Source organism: Eutrema salsugineum, unplaced genomic scaffold, assembly GCF_000478725.1.
Source record: "Eutrema salsugineum unplaced genomic scaffold, Eutsalg1_0 scaffold_24, whole genome shotgun sequence".
NCBI lineage: Eukaryota > Viridiplantae > Streptophyta > Magnoliopsida > Brassicales > Brassicaceae > Eutrema > Eutrema salsugineum.
Window position 1 is genome coordinate 370453 of NW_006256797.1, and position 16139 is coordinate 386591.

Here is a 16139-nt window from a genome sequence, read left to right on the forward strand (position 1 = left end):
TAGGACCAGATTTATGCATCTTTGTCTTGTTTAGCTGATCTTAATACTGGGTTTTAGATGATCACTCTAGCTCGCCCGATCTTAGGCATTTCATCCACCCAAAAAGTGTTAGATGAAATGCCTGAACCATATATATCAAAAGTATATTGTTTGATTCACATGGGAATGTTGTTTTGAGCATAGATGGTTGATGTGGGTGAAGTGGGCAACACAAGTTTTACCCTAGACAAGCTGCAAGTGCACAGCAAACGCAGTAGTACTTAGGGATCGTATCCACAGGGATTTTTGTGCTGAGGAGTTCTAACTGATGCTAAAAACAATCGTAAACCTAATCTAATAAAAAGGGGTTTTGGTTTGTCACTAAATCTAATTATGCAGAGAATTAAAAAGCTGGAAATAAAAATCGGTTGAACACAATAAGAAAAACGGGGCTAGGTTTAAGGTTCATCTTTAGGGTTAATGTTCTAAAACACATGGAATTTAGCTAAGGATTTTCTATGACTCTGAAACTAGGATAGACACATGTAAGATTAGCCAACTCTCGTCACCCTAATCATCTAATCACTCATTCATGGCAATTAACTCTCGCTCTCATGCCAGAACAAGATCATGCTTTGTACATCGGAATCCATCTCGGCTTATGTATCCTCCGTAGGTAGCTTTCGTCTCCTACGACGGTGACGTCCATAAGATCCAGTTCAGGCAATCCAGATACAACACTCTCGTGGCTCGGATTTAACCAAGGATCGGATTCTGGGTGATCAATCCAGAATTACCGCTTTGAGATTTCGATGAATGGAAAAATCATGTTAAAAATCGAAATCCTTTTTCCTAAAAACCTAGATGTCATTTGAACATGGGGTCCCTTTGGATTACCCTTTCACCCAACTAGGTGACTACTCAGAAATGGCTGAGATAGACATCGTCATTGGTTTAGAACTAGAAAGAAGAAAAGTAAAGAAACAAAAGTTGCAGAAAAACTTCTCTTATTGAAGACAGAGTGGCGATGAAAAGCTTCTACAGATGCATAAAATAAAACCTTAAACTACAAATGAGTTCTTCTCAAAGAGAAGAAGAGGCTCTCTTACAAAAGACCAAAAAATGAGTATTTATAGTGTTTCTCCAAGTCTTGTGCGTCTAGGGCTTGTAAAATAGGTGCAGGTAAGTGTCTTGGGCCTTAGTTGGTCTCTTGAGATTCTGACATAGGTCCACCGGGGGTGAAACCTCTTGAGCCACAGTGGAAGAAGGCTGGCCGCGGGTGAAAGCTTTTGTGCTTGACTGGACTTGTGTTGATCGGCCTTTAGTGCGTTGATGATATCTTGAGATCTAACTGTTGGATTGCTTTGATTCCAAGTGTTTTGGAAATCTGGTTGTCTCCTCTATAATGTCTCTAAATATGGGGATGATCAGCCGGTGAGAAGGTTTTCGTTGGTGGTCAAACTTCTGATGGTCTGAATTTATCCAAAAATGTACTTTTGCTCCAAAATGCATTCCAAAGCTCCAAGTTTCCTGAAAAGCCTTTTAAACTCCAAAACATGGAAAAAATTATAAAACCTTTAAAACTGAGTGAACACACCTGCATAAGATACTGAAAGTGATCCATAAAAGTGGTCACAATTAGGTGTTATCAACTCCCCAGACTTAAACATTTTTTGTCCTCAAACAAAACCAAAGATCTGACCCTGGAAAAGAGGTTTGAAAGTCGCAGAAACTAACAAAATCTCAGAGACCATGCTTCTAAACCAAAGTTAGTCATTATGCTCAAATCAGGGATAGTCTAGAAAATTCTCACTAGAGTACAGGCATAACTAGTCCGTTGATCCGTCATGCGAAAGTCTAGACACTTAAACCTATCTTCCAATCAACTAGCTCTTAACATTCATTTATAATTTCCAGTGGTTCTCATCAAAAAGATTTTCGTAAAGAAATCAAGGCTAGGTATTCAAAATGGCTGTTTAAGGGGTGAGGTTCTTAGTGTTTAGGGTTACCTTTTCTGGAGAGATAAGACATTATGTAAAACAGCAAGAGAGGGTGGAGCTGTTGATATCCACAGTTTCCAGTCACATTCTTCTTGCCTTAAGATTTTTGATCTCCTATCTTCTTGCCAGGTTTTAAAAACCAATACTCCAAATGAATACTTGTAGCCTTGGTTTCAAATAATTTCGGCCATCCTAGACTCTTTTAGGCTTTTTGTTTTTCCTTTCCTTTCATCATTTTTTTTTGGAAGGGGAAAATGTCTTTGGATATAGAGTCTTAGGAGGCACGAGATTTACCTTTTAGTTCACGCTTTTTGAGGTACCATTAAGCTTTGATGGATTCTTGATGCTCCACTTTTCCAAATTTCTTCAGTCCTTCTCTTGAGTGCCTGAAAACCATGTTGTTCCTCCTTCTCCGGCGTTTTTGCACATATCTGCCAAAAGAGCTAAAGAGAGAATGCATGAAGTTGGAAATGATGGTTTTGGGTAAAGGGTGTGGTACCAGCTAAAGATGAACTGGCCATCTAGGACAACAAAGAGTGATAACAATAAGGTGAAGATGTCCTAGATGTATACTATGATGCCTTCTAAAACCAATGATGAGAAAATTAGATGTCAAGATTAAGTTCAAGTAAAATGAGCTAGTATATCCTGGCAGAAAAAGTTTCCATGAATAGAAATCCTCTAGTGGGATTTCGTAGTGCAAGTACTCTAGCTACCGCCTAGTCTAGTACTAACTACAAAAAGAACTAGCATGAAAAATCTAGAAGCATGTGGGTCTTACTCATCATAGTTTTGTGTCAAACATTCCTGAAAAATACTCAAGGTCTTTAATAAGCATAGAAAAAGTTTAAAATTGCAGAAAAAGATGAGAAACAAAGAAAAATAGATTAGTACGGATAAACATCCTCCCCCAGACTTAAACCACACTGTCCCCAGTGTGAAAAAGTTGGCGAGAAGATGGTGAAATAAAAGCAAAAGAATCTAAAATAAAAGAAAAGAAAAATGGTGATAGAACCGTGGGTATGATGTGATGATGGATAGGCGCATATGTTTCATGGCTGTCATCTATCTCTTTGGCAGAGGAGTCATCATCAAACCTGTGGTTCTTCTTCAGTAACTTTTTCATCCTCCTGTTGATCTTCTCTTGATGGTCAAGCTTCTTCTTCAAAGCTGCAAAGTCTGCATCACTCCTAGTGGATGCTATAATCTGAGAAGAACTGGCTTAGGATGAAGATGGTGCAGGCTGAAGTCTCCTGCTATTTTCAGCTACCTCTCTCTTGGCTTTTGCAGCCATAAATTGCTTCATGGTCAGAGGTAAGAGTGGCAAAGATGGTAGAAAGACGCTAGTCTCTGATTTCCATCCTGGGTCTACTCCATCTCGGAGACGGGGCATCGAATCCGAAGGTAGAAGGACCCTGTACTCGGTGGAACTAGTGCAGAACTTGTAAGCGAATCTAATTCAGTCCATCTTGGCCCTGGTGATAGTCCTGTCTCTGGAGAACTGAGAGAGATCAAACCAATCCTCTCTAAGTGGTGTCTCAGCTAAAAAATCAACTCCTGCTGCTATCATAAGCGAAGTAATGATGCTCCCAAAAGCTGGTGAGTAGTCCTGACAATCAGATGTAAGCATCTCATGCTTAACCTTCACTAGGTTCCTTGCAATGATGCAAGCAAAGCAAGGAAACCTCCTTTGGATTCTGTGAATGGTAGCTGTAGTGTCACCAACTCTGGCTTAAGGACATTCGCTTGGTTGGCTCGAGAAAACACAGTGTGTGCTAGTAGCTTATGCACATAGCAAACAGCAGGATGAGAAAGTAGTGATGCCTTGGACCTTCCTTTGTCATAAACTCCATAACCCATCAGTTTCCAAAGATCCTCATCTGGATTTTTCTCCAATGCAATCTCATCACAATAAGGCAACTTCAGAACATCACACATATCTAAGATGATAAAAGAATAGAGATGACCTCCAATAGACAAGGAGAGTGTGCCATCTAGAGCTCTAGGAGTAGCTGTCTTCTTGTAGCACAAAGTCGCTGATGCAAGGAACTCCTTGGTGTGGCTCTCATAGGTTGGAAAACTCTGCTCTATGAAAGATCTCATTCCAATCCTATCAAGATACCATATCACATCCTCTCTGACTCCAAGCATCTCAAGATTTGAGTAGTCAATTGCTGGAGTTGGCTTGATCTTCAGCTTCTTAAGCTGCGCCAAGTAGTCGATGTCTGGGTCAATGGCTTTACCAACAAACTTCACTTTCGGCCTAGAGGAAGACTTAGCTTTCCAAGGTACAGATATCTGAGTGGAGGCTCTTTCAATCTCTCCTGAAAATATTCTCCTTTGTGTGCCAATGAAGGTGAATAAAGATTTATCATCACTCAGTTGTGTCTCGTTTAATGCGTCATATGTCTCCTGCGAATGGGGTTTTTTTGCATGAGAACTCGTCTTGGTTCTAATCAGTCGAACTTGAGAGAGATCATAAACCTACAAAAACGAGATTCTCGAGACAAAGAATAAATCAAGCCGCTTTGGTATCGATTTTTATGGACAAGGTGTTTATAGAGCTATCACAAACATATTCATATGACAAACAAGCTGTAAATGCACCAAACATTGCAAAATCTGAGAATTTCTGGTCAAGTTTGATACATTGATGTGCAACACACGAAATTTCTAAATCAAGATGATGTTAATGCTCACTCATATGTAATCTAATCTGGTTTTCTATCAACAAGGACCAAACAATCGAGATTTGCAAAGCTGAATCAAACAGATCTTCAAATTTTGATTTGCTCAAGGTCTCAAATCTCAGAATTTCGAAAATTTTAAATCTCTATGATCTAAGACTTTAATCATGCAATTAAACTACCCAGAAATCTAATCTTAACTCCAAATACAATCTCCAATCATCATAAGGTGAATTTCTACTCATTCTAAGAAAACTCCAAATTTGAGTTTCTTAAGAAAAAGTGAGAAATTTGGATCCATACCTTGATGAAAGTGTTATGTGATGATAGATCTGGAATCTCCTTTGAAAAAGAGTGTGACAAGTTTGAAAATTTCGAAGAAATTTGTCAAGTTTGAAATCTGGTCTTTTTCTCAAAATCTCCAAGCTTGTTGGGGAAGATGAAGAAAAAACCCTTTTGATCTTTTAAATCCTCTTTTTTCTTTTAAAGAGACGTTTTTCCTAAGAAAATTTTATTTTTAAAAGTTTAGAAGACTTACCTTGGCCTTAACACAGAAATTATGTTTCGGGAACTTTTCGGTTCAATTCTGGAATAAATCGGGATTTTGAAGGTCCGGTTAGCGAGAAATTAGGAAAACAAACCTGGGAGCAAAACCAAGCCCGGCCACGGGTCAGGTGTGTGCGGCCGCGGCAAGGAAGTATTTGGCCGCGGCTGAATTGATCGTGGCCGCGGTGAACTGCATCCCGGGAGTTCCCGGTTTCTCCTTTTTTCCTGTTTCCTCCTCCTATCTTTTTGTATTTTCTGGTTTTTTTAATGTTTTTGGTTTTTCTGGGTTTTTTTGAAAGCCTGAAATGCATAAAAAGAAAAGAAAAAAAAAATAATTAGAAAAGAAATTAAAAAAAAAGAAAATTATACCAAATGGGTTGCCTCCCATCAAGCGCTTTTATTTAAATTCTTTTAACTAGACTCTTTGCAGGAGTAGGATTGAAAAAAAGAGGTAGGATCTCTTGAAGTAAAAGTCCTTGGGATCCTCTTTAGTCTGAACTTTGGATCTCCTTCATCTTGAATCACAATCTCTTTTCATTTCTTAAAGATTTTTGCATCTTTGAAGACATGTTTTGTCTTCTCAACAATTTCTTCAAGATTTTTCTCTTTCTCCTTGATGATGTTTGGTGGCACCACTATCTTGATCTTTTCAAATTGCCTGGATGCAAGTGTTTTTAGTTCTTTTCTGTCATCCAACATCTTCTCTTTGCTCTTATCCTTGCGGTTTGGAGCTTGATCCAGTGTGGTCTTATAGAACGTTTTCCTGTCCACATTTAAGAAAACTAAACAGCGATTTGCATGGTCAATAGCAGCACCTACAGTAGCTAAGAATGGGCGACCAAATATCAAAGGTCTTTCTTTGTCTTTGTCCATCTCTAAGACTTGGAAATTGGCTGGGATAATTTTTTTTCCAGTGACCAGTGGCAAGTCCTGGATCATTCCTTCTGTCTTCTTTTGAGATGAATCACCAAAGATTATCCTTACTAGAGATAGGACAAATGTTCCTATACCAAGTTTCTCAGCAACAGATTTTGACATAACATTCACATTAGCACCAGAATCACATAAACAATATGAAAATTCAATTCCAGAAATTGAAAAAGTGAAAGAAAAACGCCCTGGTTCCTTAGACTTTTTGAGTCTTTGATCAGGCAAGCGTTTTGGTACCTTAACTGGAATGAATTGACTTCCCTCATGCTCGGTTTTAGAGTCTTTCATGAGAGATTCAGGTATCGACTTTTCCTTAGAGTCTGCGACAGGTTCTTCTTCAAAACTGCTGTCATAGCATTGCAGAACTTCTTTGGGTTATCCTCTACTATTCCTGGTACGACTTCTGGTTGTAATCTCTTCACTGAATCTGCAGTCTGACCTATCTGATGTTCCAACTTCTTGAAATGGGTTGCAAGAGATTCAAACTTCCCATTCAAGTCATTGTACATACAATCGATCATATTTCCCATTTCCCTGAGTGACTTCTCACTGCCTTGAGATGTCTGCATCATAGTTTGTTCAAGCGATTTTACCTGATTGCTTAGCTGGGAAATGGTTGCTTCTAATCAGCTGGTCTGTGCTTGTTGAGGATTGAAAGATAGTCTTTTTTGGAAGTTTCCTCCTCCATAGTTCCCATTTTGAAACTTGTTTTGAAAACTCCTTTGCTGCTGCGGATAAGGTTGGTTCTGGGAGTTCTCAGCTCCTTGATTCCTGTATGATAGATTGTTGAAGTTGGCACCAGCATTCCTGAAGTTGTTGTTGAAAACTGGACTGAATCGGTTATCATATGTTTGAGCTCCCATGAAACTGATTTGTTCTTCTTGGTACATGCCATCTTCTTCATATCTTCCATTTTCTTCATTTCCTGCAGCAGTATCACAAGCATGTATATTCTTATTTTAAGACTTAAGAAGTTGACTTACCATCCTTTTTAGCTCAGCAATCTCCCTTGATTCATGACTACTGATAGTCTTCTTTGATCTGTCATACTCAGGGTTGTTGTTGCTGTTAGTTACAGCTAGATTTTTGATGAGTGCTCTCCCTTGTGGTATGGTTTTCGAACTGAAATCTCCATTGCTGGCAGTGTTAAGAGAAAGTTGATACTTCTGCTGAACTCCTCTGTAGAAGGTGCTTAGCAGGTTTGCTCCAGAGAAACCGTGATGAGGGCAGTCTCTCTCATACTCTTTAAATCACTTCGAGGCTTCATAGAATGATTCTATTGGGCCTTGTTAGAAACTTTGTATCTTGTTCCTCAGTTGGTTCGATGTCGACTTAGTGTAGAAGTGGTTCAGGAAAGCTGACTTGCATTCTTCCCATGAATTAATAGAACCAGATGTCATAGATTTTAAGCATCTAAAAGCTTTATCACTAAGAGAGAAAGGATCGACCTGGTCTTGTCTCCTTCGGTTATCAGCGGCTTGAGCAGCATTACAGGGACTCGGTTTCCCTCTTCATTGAGTTGTAGCTGGCCATCTTCTTCATGGGCAGCATCTAGTTCATCACCATGAGTAGAATCACGGTCATCATCTCCAATGTGATCCTCCTGATCACGGTTTAGAAGATCTTCCATATGGGCATCCGGATTGGCCATCTTGAGCGTTCTTCGTCTGAGTTTCCTAAGTGCTCTTTCGTGTTTGTCAATCTCGTCTAAGGGCAATACAATGTTGTCAGGATTTCTCCTAGTTTTCATGCACCTGTGAGCAAAGAAAGCAAAGATAAAAAGAAGAGTTAGAAAATCTCCACCAGAACTCGAAAATCTTGAGGTTTAGGATTGAAATTAGATTAAGAAATCAAGTCAACAGCAACAAATCCCCGGAAACGGCACCAAAAACTTGATGTGGGCGCAGTGGGCAATACAAGTTTTACCCTAGACAAGCTGCAAGTACACAGCAAACGCAGTAGTACTTAGGGATTGAATCCACAGGGATTTCTGTGTTGAGGACTTCTAACTAATGCTAAAAACAATCGTAAACCTAATCTAATAAAAAGGGGTTTTGGTTTGTCACTAAATCTAATTATGCAGAGAATTAAAAAGCTGGAAATAAAAATCGGTTGAACACAATAAGAAAAACGGGGCTAGGTTTAAGGTTCATCTTTAGGGTTAATGTTCTAAAACACATGGAATTTAGCTAAGGATTTTCTATGACTCTGAAACTAGGATAGACACATGTAAGATTAGCCAACTCTCGTCACCTTAATCATCTAATCACTCATTCATGGCAATTAACTCTCGCCCTCATGCCAGAACAAGATTATGCTTTGTAGATCGGAATCCATCTCGGCTTACGTATCCTCCGTAGGTAGCTTTCGTCTCCTACGATGGTGACGTCCATAATCCAGTTCAGGCAACCCAGATACAACACTCTCGTGGCTCTTATTTAACCAAGGATTGGATTCTGGGTGATCAATCCAGAATTACCGCTTTGAGATTTGGATGAATGGGAGAATCATGTTAAAAATCGAAATCCTTTTTCCTGAAAACCTAGATGTCATTCGAACATTGGGTCCCTTTGGATTATCCTTTCACCCAACTAGGTGACTACTCAGACATGGCTGAGATAGACATCATCATCGGTTTAGAACTAGAAAGAACAAAAGTAAAGAAACAAAAGTTGCATAAAAACTTCTCTTATTGAAGACAGAGTGGCGCTGAAAAGCTTCTACAGATGCATAAAAATAAAACCTTAAACTACAAATGAGTTCTCTCTCAAAGAGAAGAAAGAGGCTTTTCTTACAAAAGACCAAAAAATGAGTTTTTATAGTGTTTCTCCAAGTCTTGGGCGTCTAGGGTTTGTAAAATAGGTGCAGGAAGTGTCTTGGGCCTTAGTTGGGCTCTTGAGATTCGGACATAGGTCCACCGGGGGTGAAACCTCTTGAGCTGCGGTGGGAAGAAGGCTGGCCGCGGGTGAAAGCTTCTGTGTTTGACTGGACTTGTGTTGATCGGCCTTTAGTGCGTTGATGATATCTTGAGATCTAACCGTTGGATTGCTTTGATTCCAAGTGTTTTGGAAATCCGGTTGTCTCCTCTATAATGTCTCTAAATATGGGGATGATCAGCCGGTGAGAAGGTCTTCGTTGGTTGCCAAACTTCTGACCGTCTGAATTTATCCAAAAATGTAGTTTTGCTCCAAAATGTACTCAAAAGCTCCAAGTTTCCTGAAAAGCCTTTTAACTCCAAAACATGGAAAAAAATTATAAAACCTTTAAAACTGAGTGAAAACACCTGCATAAGATACTGAAAGTGATCCATAAAAGTGGTCAAAATCAGGTGTTATCAATGGTATATCAATATTGGTTTCTAATGCATCTCTTTCATTTGTGTCTCTAATGATGATTGGGTATGAGCAATGTTTGAGATTGTGTTTTGATGCTTGAGAAAGATTGAAACTTGTATTGAATCCTGAGGTCCTTAGATCATTCATCATCATTTTCATTAGCTACTTAGTTAGATCCAAAAGGCACCCTAGCCAACTATCATATCTGGAGCTCTATACTTCATCATATTACATTCATCCTCATCTTGTGCTATCTTTGCTTTGCATTGTTTGCATTTTAATCTTGTTTAGTCTTGTTTTAGCTTAATTTGTTTACTTTTGTTACTTGTGAAAACCAAAACTCTTATTTCTGCTTGAATTGAGTCTGAACTTACATGAACTAGTGTCTATCTCACTCATTATGGATTGATATCCTTTATACTACACTGATAAAGGGATTGATAACCCAAAGAGTCTTGAAAACTCTTGTTTATCAAATCTGCCTGTGGAACTTGAATACAAGGCATTATGGGCTGTCAAGCTGTTGAACTTTGACATAAAGACTGCCCAGGAGAAGAGGCTGTTTCAACTTCATGAGCTTGAAGAGATAAGCCTTGATGCTTATGAAAGCTCAAGGATTTATATGGAGAGGAACAAGACCTTACATGATCAGAAGATAATGAAGAGGGACTTCAAGGAGGGAGATCTTGTGCTGCTGCTCAACTCAAGGCTCAAGCTCTTTCCTGGGAAGTTATAGTCTAGGTTGTCAGGCCCTTTTAAGATCTTGGAGGTGAGAAGCTATGGAGCTGTTGTTCTTGAAGGAAAAGATGGCAATGGATTTGTTGTGAATGGGCAAAGGATAAAGCCTTGGTCAGTGAAATCAAGGAGGGAGCTACCTCAGTCCCTCTTCATGATCCCCCCAACTCATTAAAGGGTATGAAAATTCAAATTTAGTGACTTAAAACAAAGTGCTCTTGGGAGACATCCCAAGCTTATCCTTATACATAGTCTTTTAATATTTTTCTTTTTATGTTTTAGGATGTTTTTGATCTTTTTGTTGAGTGGTCTCAGGTTCTAGATGGTTTTTGTGCCTTGTGAAAAAGGTGCCTCAAGCAAAGGTGACCAAGGAAGTGAAAAAAGGAGCACACGGCTAAGTGTTTGAAGGTGCCTCGACATGAGGCCTCGGCTTGATTTCACCCGAGGCATGGTGTTTAAACTCCAGTTCCTCATAGGCTATATGCCTCGAGTTGAATGCCTCGGCCTTGAATCCAAGTCGAGGCCAAAACCGAAAGAAGGAGGTGAAAACCTCGGGTTGATTCCGCGGTTGAAACATGTCGAGGTCGAGGATTTCCTGAGCAAAAACAGTTGGTGAAAATATGCCTCGACTTGTATGCCTCGGACACATGTCGAGGCATGCACCAAATGAAATCCTCAAAACCTCGATACCAGGCTGCGGGATGAAACACATCTAGGCCAAGCAAGGAAAATGATGTAGACGCTGCCTCGAGTTGGTGGCCTTGGGCTGGAACAAGGCAAGGCAAGGAGAACAAGGCCAGAAAAGGATGCCTCGACGTGCATGCCTCGGCCAAATCCAACCCGAGGCCCTCATGCATGCAATCACCGAGAAAAATGTGCAAAACCTCGAGTGATGGTCGCGGGTGTAACATGGCGAGGCAAGCTGGTTTTTCAAGCAGACAACAAGGGGTGGGGGGTGGGGGTTGACCAGTCAAAATGAATCTATGGACTGCTGATCAAAAGGCTTAACCCAACCCAGACAGACTCTTCTTCTCCAAAAAACCCGAGTTTGTCTTCTTTCCTCCATTCTTGCACTTTAGAGCTTCATAACTCTCTCATTTCTCATCCAAATTGAGTGATTCAAAGTGCATTGAACTCGTTTTCCTGTTGTCTATCTTTCACCGTAACCGAATTTAGCTCAAAACTTGTCAATCCCAAGGTGTTTTGTCCGTCAAAACTCATCTTTTTCCATGATTTTAATGGTGATTTTGAACTTGAAAAATATGGAATCGATTTTGATAGGTTGTTAGATGCCTTGGGATTAATTTTGTAAATTCTGGGTGAGTAGATTACAGAGGGAAATTTGGTTCTTGCTTGAAAATTCACCTGTTCTTGAATTTTGAAAATTAAAATGCAAAAAAGCCACATTATAATCGATTTTTGAAGGTTTGTGGATTTCTTGCTGAGTTGTTGCTATGAATTGTTGCTTGGCATTTTTGAGAGCTTTTTTAATCCATGCTTGGTTTGAGAAACCATCTGCTTCAAGAAAAAGAAAAAATTGATTTTGGCATTTTTGTGTGACACTTGGTGAATTTTTGTGGAATTTGCTCTTGGTGCTCATTCTTTGTTTGAGAAAGCTTTGCAGATGACTGAGAGGACTGGTTCTCTTTCTCAAGTGAAGAAACCCCAGACTGGTAAGAGCAATGCAACAGCATCAGCATCAGGCAAAAATGTTGGATCCAAAAAGTGCACCAAGAAGGTCACCAAGAAACGCAATGGAGAACCAGCTGCTAAAAGGGCAAAGAATGATGAGAGAGCAGTTTTTGTTGTGCCTCAATCCAAAAGAAAAGGCAAATAAAAGGTGGTAGTGTCTGATGATGAAGGACAGATAGTGATGCTGAGGGTGAATCCACAGCTGTTGTTGAAGAGGTTCAAGGTGCAAAACCAGCGGCTAAGAAAGCCAAGAAAACTGAGAAACCTGAGATGCCTGAACCGACCCATGCTGATCTCAGGCAAAGATTTTACAAGCTAGGTTTCCTGATGAGGAGTTGTTGAAAAAGACGGGAATACTTGATGATGTGAAGCTTCTTTTCAACAACATGGGTCTTGGAGCTTTCTTTGAGATGAAGATGTTGCTTATGATGGGGTAACTCAGTAATTCCTTGCTTATTTGGAGGTGTTCATCTATGGGAAGAGGGGTCCAAGAAGAATCCAAAAAAATGGTATTGGACACATCTCTTTTTCATATCAATGGAAAAGAATATCAAGTGTCCTTTAGAGAGTTTGAAAAAATCTTTGGATTTACAAAAGCAACAGCTGAAGAGGATACAGAGAAATTCTCTTACCCAGAGCATGAGATCAGTTGTCTGTGGGAAACCATAGCATTTGGAGCTTACAGGGGTGGAAAAAGCAAGAGCTCTTGGATCAGAAACCCAGCGATCAGATATACACACAGAGCTTTGACACAAATGTTTTTCACCAGCTATAACTCTGGAGTTTTTCATTTGCCAGAGATGGAGCTTTTGAGAGCTGGTTTGAAGCCGCTGATCAGTGATCTCAAAAACAAGAAAGAGTTTAGAGGTCCTCAACAAACCCCTTTTCTTGGCGCCTTCTTTGCAATTCAAATGCTGGTTTACAAAGACAATGCCTGGTGTGATAGATGGAAGGCTGGTCTTAGGAATCTGCATAATGGTTGGTTGGTCACCAGGATCTTAAGGGCAAGAGGGTTTGAGTTTAAAGACAGAGGTGTGAAGCCAGACTTGATTGATGAAGCCTATTTGTGCAAAATCTTTTTCTTTGAAGGTGTCATTGAAAAGGGATTAGCTTACAACTTCAAACTCATCCAAGATGAAGTGGTGCAAGTGGTCTTGCCAAACCCATCTCTCACTTCTCTTCAGGAAAAGCACAACATCTCTTTCATTGTGCTTAAAGTATCAGCTTTACAATTCAGCACGAGATCCACCAGTCCTCAAGTTCAAGAAAGAAAGAAGAGATGGTAACACCAATGAGATTCCTGAAGCTGCTAACGAGGATGATGAACCTCAGATCCCTATCAAGCAATATGGTGGAAAGAGATACCAGTTTGACCCATACATTTGGAGTTCACCTGACTACCAAACACGCAAGGTTCATCATCGCCTCAATAACCTTCAGAGGTGGTGCAAGTACCAAGACAGAACCATTCACAAGTTGGCAAAATGTGTGAGGCAGTTGAAGAAGAAGATCAAATCGATGGTAAAACCAGCTAAGGATGCCAAGCTTTCACTAGCTCAAGAATAGGCCACTAGACCAGCACCAACACTCCAAGAAGAAGTAGGAGAGTGCTCAAACACCTGTACTGACTTGGTGCCACACGGCAAAGAGCATTAGGTGAATCCAGCCACTGCTTTCCATGAGGAGTCATAGTCACCAGAGGGTAGCCTGCCATTGGGAAACACTCTACCCTACTCCTCTTCAAACCTCTCTTACTACTTAGGGTCAGACCTGAGTAGCTAGGTACACTCCAAACCTTTGTACATATGCATATAGCTTCTTTCTTTTACATTTTGCATTTTTTGTTTGATTTATCCTCTTTCTCATGCTTTTATTACACATAGAATGTGTAATTTAAGTGTGGGGGAGGGGGTTTGTGTTTAGTAATCATGTTTTCTATGTTCTTATTTTTCCTTTTTGCATCTTGAGTCTCATTCATTCATGCATAGCATCTAAGTGCATAGAAAAACTAAAAAAGTCAAAAAATCTGGAAAATTTTCACACAAAAAATGTTCATTTAGTTGCATCACATTTTTAGGACTGTGTTTAGATTGCATTTCATATAGGTTTGCATCGTATGCATAGGGAGTAATGATAGATTTTTCCTTGAGAGAGCATCACTTTAAGAGTTTGGTTCATTGCCCTAGTTTCTAATTCTTTGATGCATGAAAACAAGAAAGAAATCAAGATTGATCCATGCTTGGAACTTGTCCTTCACTGTCTTTGTGTTAGTTGGATCAGGTTTTGAATAGTTCCAGCCCTGCTTCAAGTGATAACCCTGAATTTGACTTCTTAATTATCACATTCATGGGTACCATTATACATATTTGAGCTTTCTTATCTCTTTTTACCACACTTGCTAGCTCAAATATCTGTTTTCCACTTTTGAGACAGTTACCACACCTTGAACTTAATCATCCTTGAAGCCAAATGATTAGTGTGTGCATGTGAGGCCTCTTTCAAAGTAGACTTGGTAAAAAATGTTGGGTCTAAAATGACAGAGATAGAGCTGCAAGTAGATCATAGTCCATCATCAGGACTAGCTTAGGCTTGGTTGAGGTTTGGGGATTGATTGAGATTTGTGTGAAAGTGAGATCTTTGAGAGTGTCAAAATGAGGAAAGAAATGGGAATGGAATAGGGGAATGAACTCTGCAAAAGAAAGTGGTGAGTGAGAAATGAAAAGAAAGGCTCTAAGCGAATTATTAGTTTCAAGAAAGAAAAAGAAAGAAAGGATAAAAAAAGAGATACTGAAACTAAAAAAAAAAAAAGCTAAGTGTTCAATGAGAAAGAAACTCACCAAGTGTTGAAAAGAAAAAGAGCATTCCCCTAGAGAAAAAGTGAAAGAAATGAGGGCTGGTGATCATCAAGGCAAAATGCCTTTGGGAAAAGGGCAGCATAGAGAGAGGGAATTTATGGGTTTAGATTAGGGAGGGAAAGCCTTTGGGGTGTTGGGAAGATGTAGTTCTATCTCTGTATGCATCCATTGCTTTTCACCCTTAGCATTTTACTAAAGTCTGCTTTTTCATTGAGAGATCCCTTGCTTGGAATACCAGTTGTACTTGATTGAGATCACTTTAATCTCAAAATCCAATCCCTAGCCAAATGAATCAACTTCTTTTGCATGAACATGATCCACATGATACTTTAATGAATGTCAAAGGGTTGGAACTAGGAATGCTTGTGAAGGCTGATGCTTGGGTTTTATTCACTTTGTGATGAGTATGGCTAATGTTTTATGAGTAATCTTGTTTGCATTGCATTTCAGGAATTAGAAACTAAGACAATGAACTTTGAATTCTTTTAGTGATAAACTCTCTGATTTGGGAATATGTGTGTGAGCCAAAACTCGCACAACCAAAAATTTGTTAAGGAAAACTTAAGGTATCCAAAATTTCTAGGGTTTTTTGCAAGAACAGAAAGATTGAAAGAAAGTTTTTGTTGCTGTGAAATTGCTTAGGTCTTATTGCTCTCGAGTTGTCCAAAAGTTACATTATGAATGGCATACATTAGGTATTTATATGAATCATATAAACCACCTAGCCAAAAATCTCGGGAAAGATTTTCAAAATATTTCCTTATCGCCTCGTGCGGCCGCCACCATCTGCTCACCGAAACGTCACGCCTCGGCCCAATCCATCAAGATGCAGCTTGGCCCAACTCATCGAGACGCAGCTCAGCCCAATCCCGCTGAGGTGCGGCTCGACCCAATCCAGCTGAGGGGCGGCTCGCCCTATGTCTCGTGATACGGCTCGGCCCATGTATCCTTGTGCGCAGCTCAGCCCAATTACTCCTTCTCAGGGTTTGGCCCAGTTGCTCCTCTCCCTTATGGATTCGGCCCATTCTAGGTACTTAGTCATTTTCCAGATGGTTTAAATGTTTGGGTTGAAACCGACCCCAACAATTTGAAGTCCCAATCATTAAACATCTCTCTCTCATTTGTTCTAGTTTTCTTGAGGACAAGCAAAGGATAAGTGTGGAGGAGTTGATATATTTATATCTTTGCATGTTTAGGATGCATTTTTAGTCCAAAAATAGAGTCCCATTTATACATTTTTAGATAGATTCTTCATGTTTTGTCATTGTTTTAATGTTTTAGGATTTTGCATTAGGTCCAAGTGAGTCTTGCATGTTTGGAGTGTCAATCAGGTGCTTTGGAGATCATCTGAAGTGGAAAAGATGGAACCAGGTGAAGGAA

At 39.7% G+C, this 16139-nt stretch overlaps 1 non-coding gene across 1 annotated transcript; it reads left to right on the forward strand.

Annotated features, from left to right (window-relative positions):
* Positions 1-7354: 7354 nt before the first annotated feature.
* On the forward strand, positions 7355-7461 carry LOC112086084. The gene has a single exon (XR_002899307.1). It is a non-coding gene; the product is annotated as a small nucleolar RNA R71 (small nucleolar RNA).
* The last annotated feature ends 8678 nt before the right edge of the window (positions 7462-16139 follow it).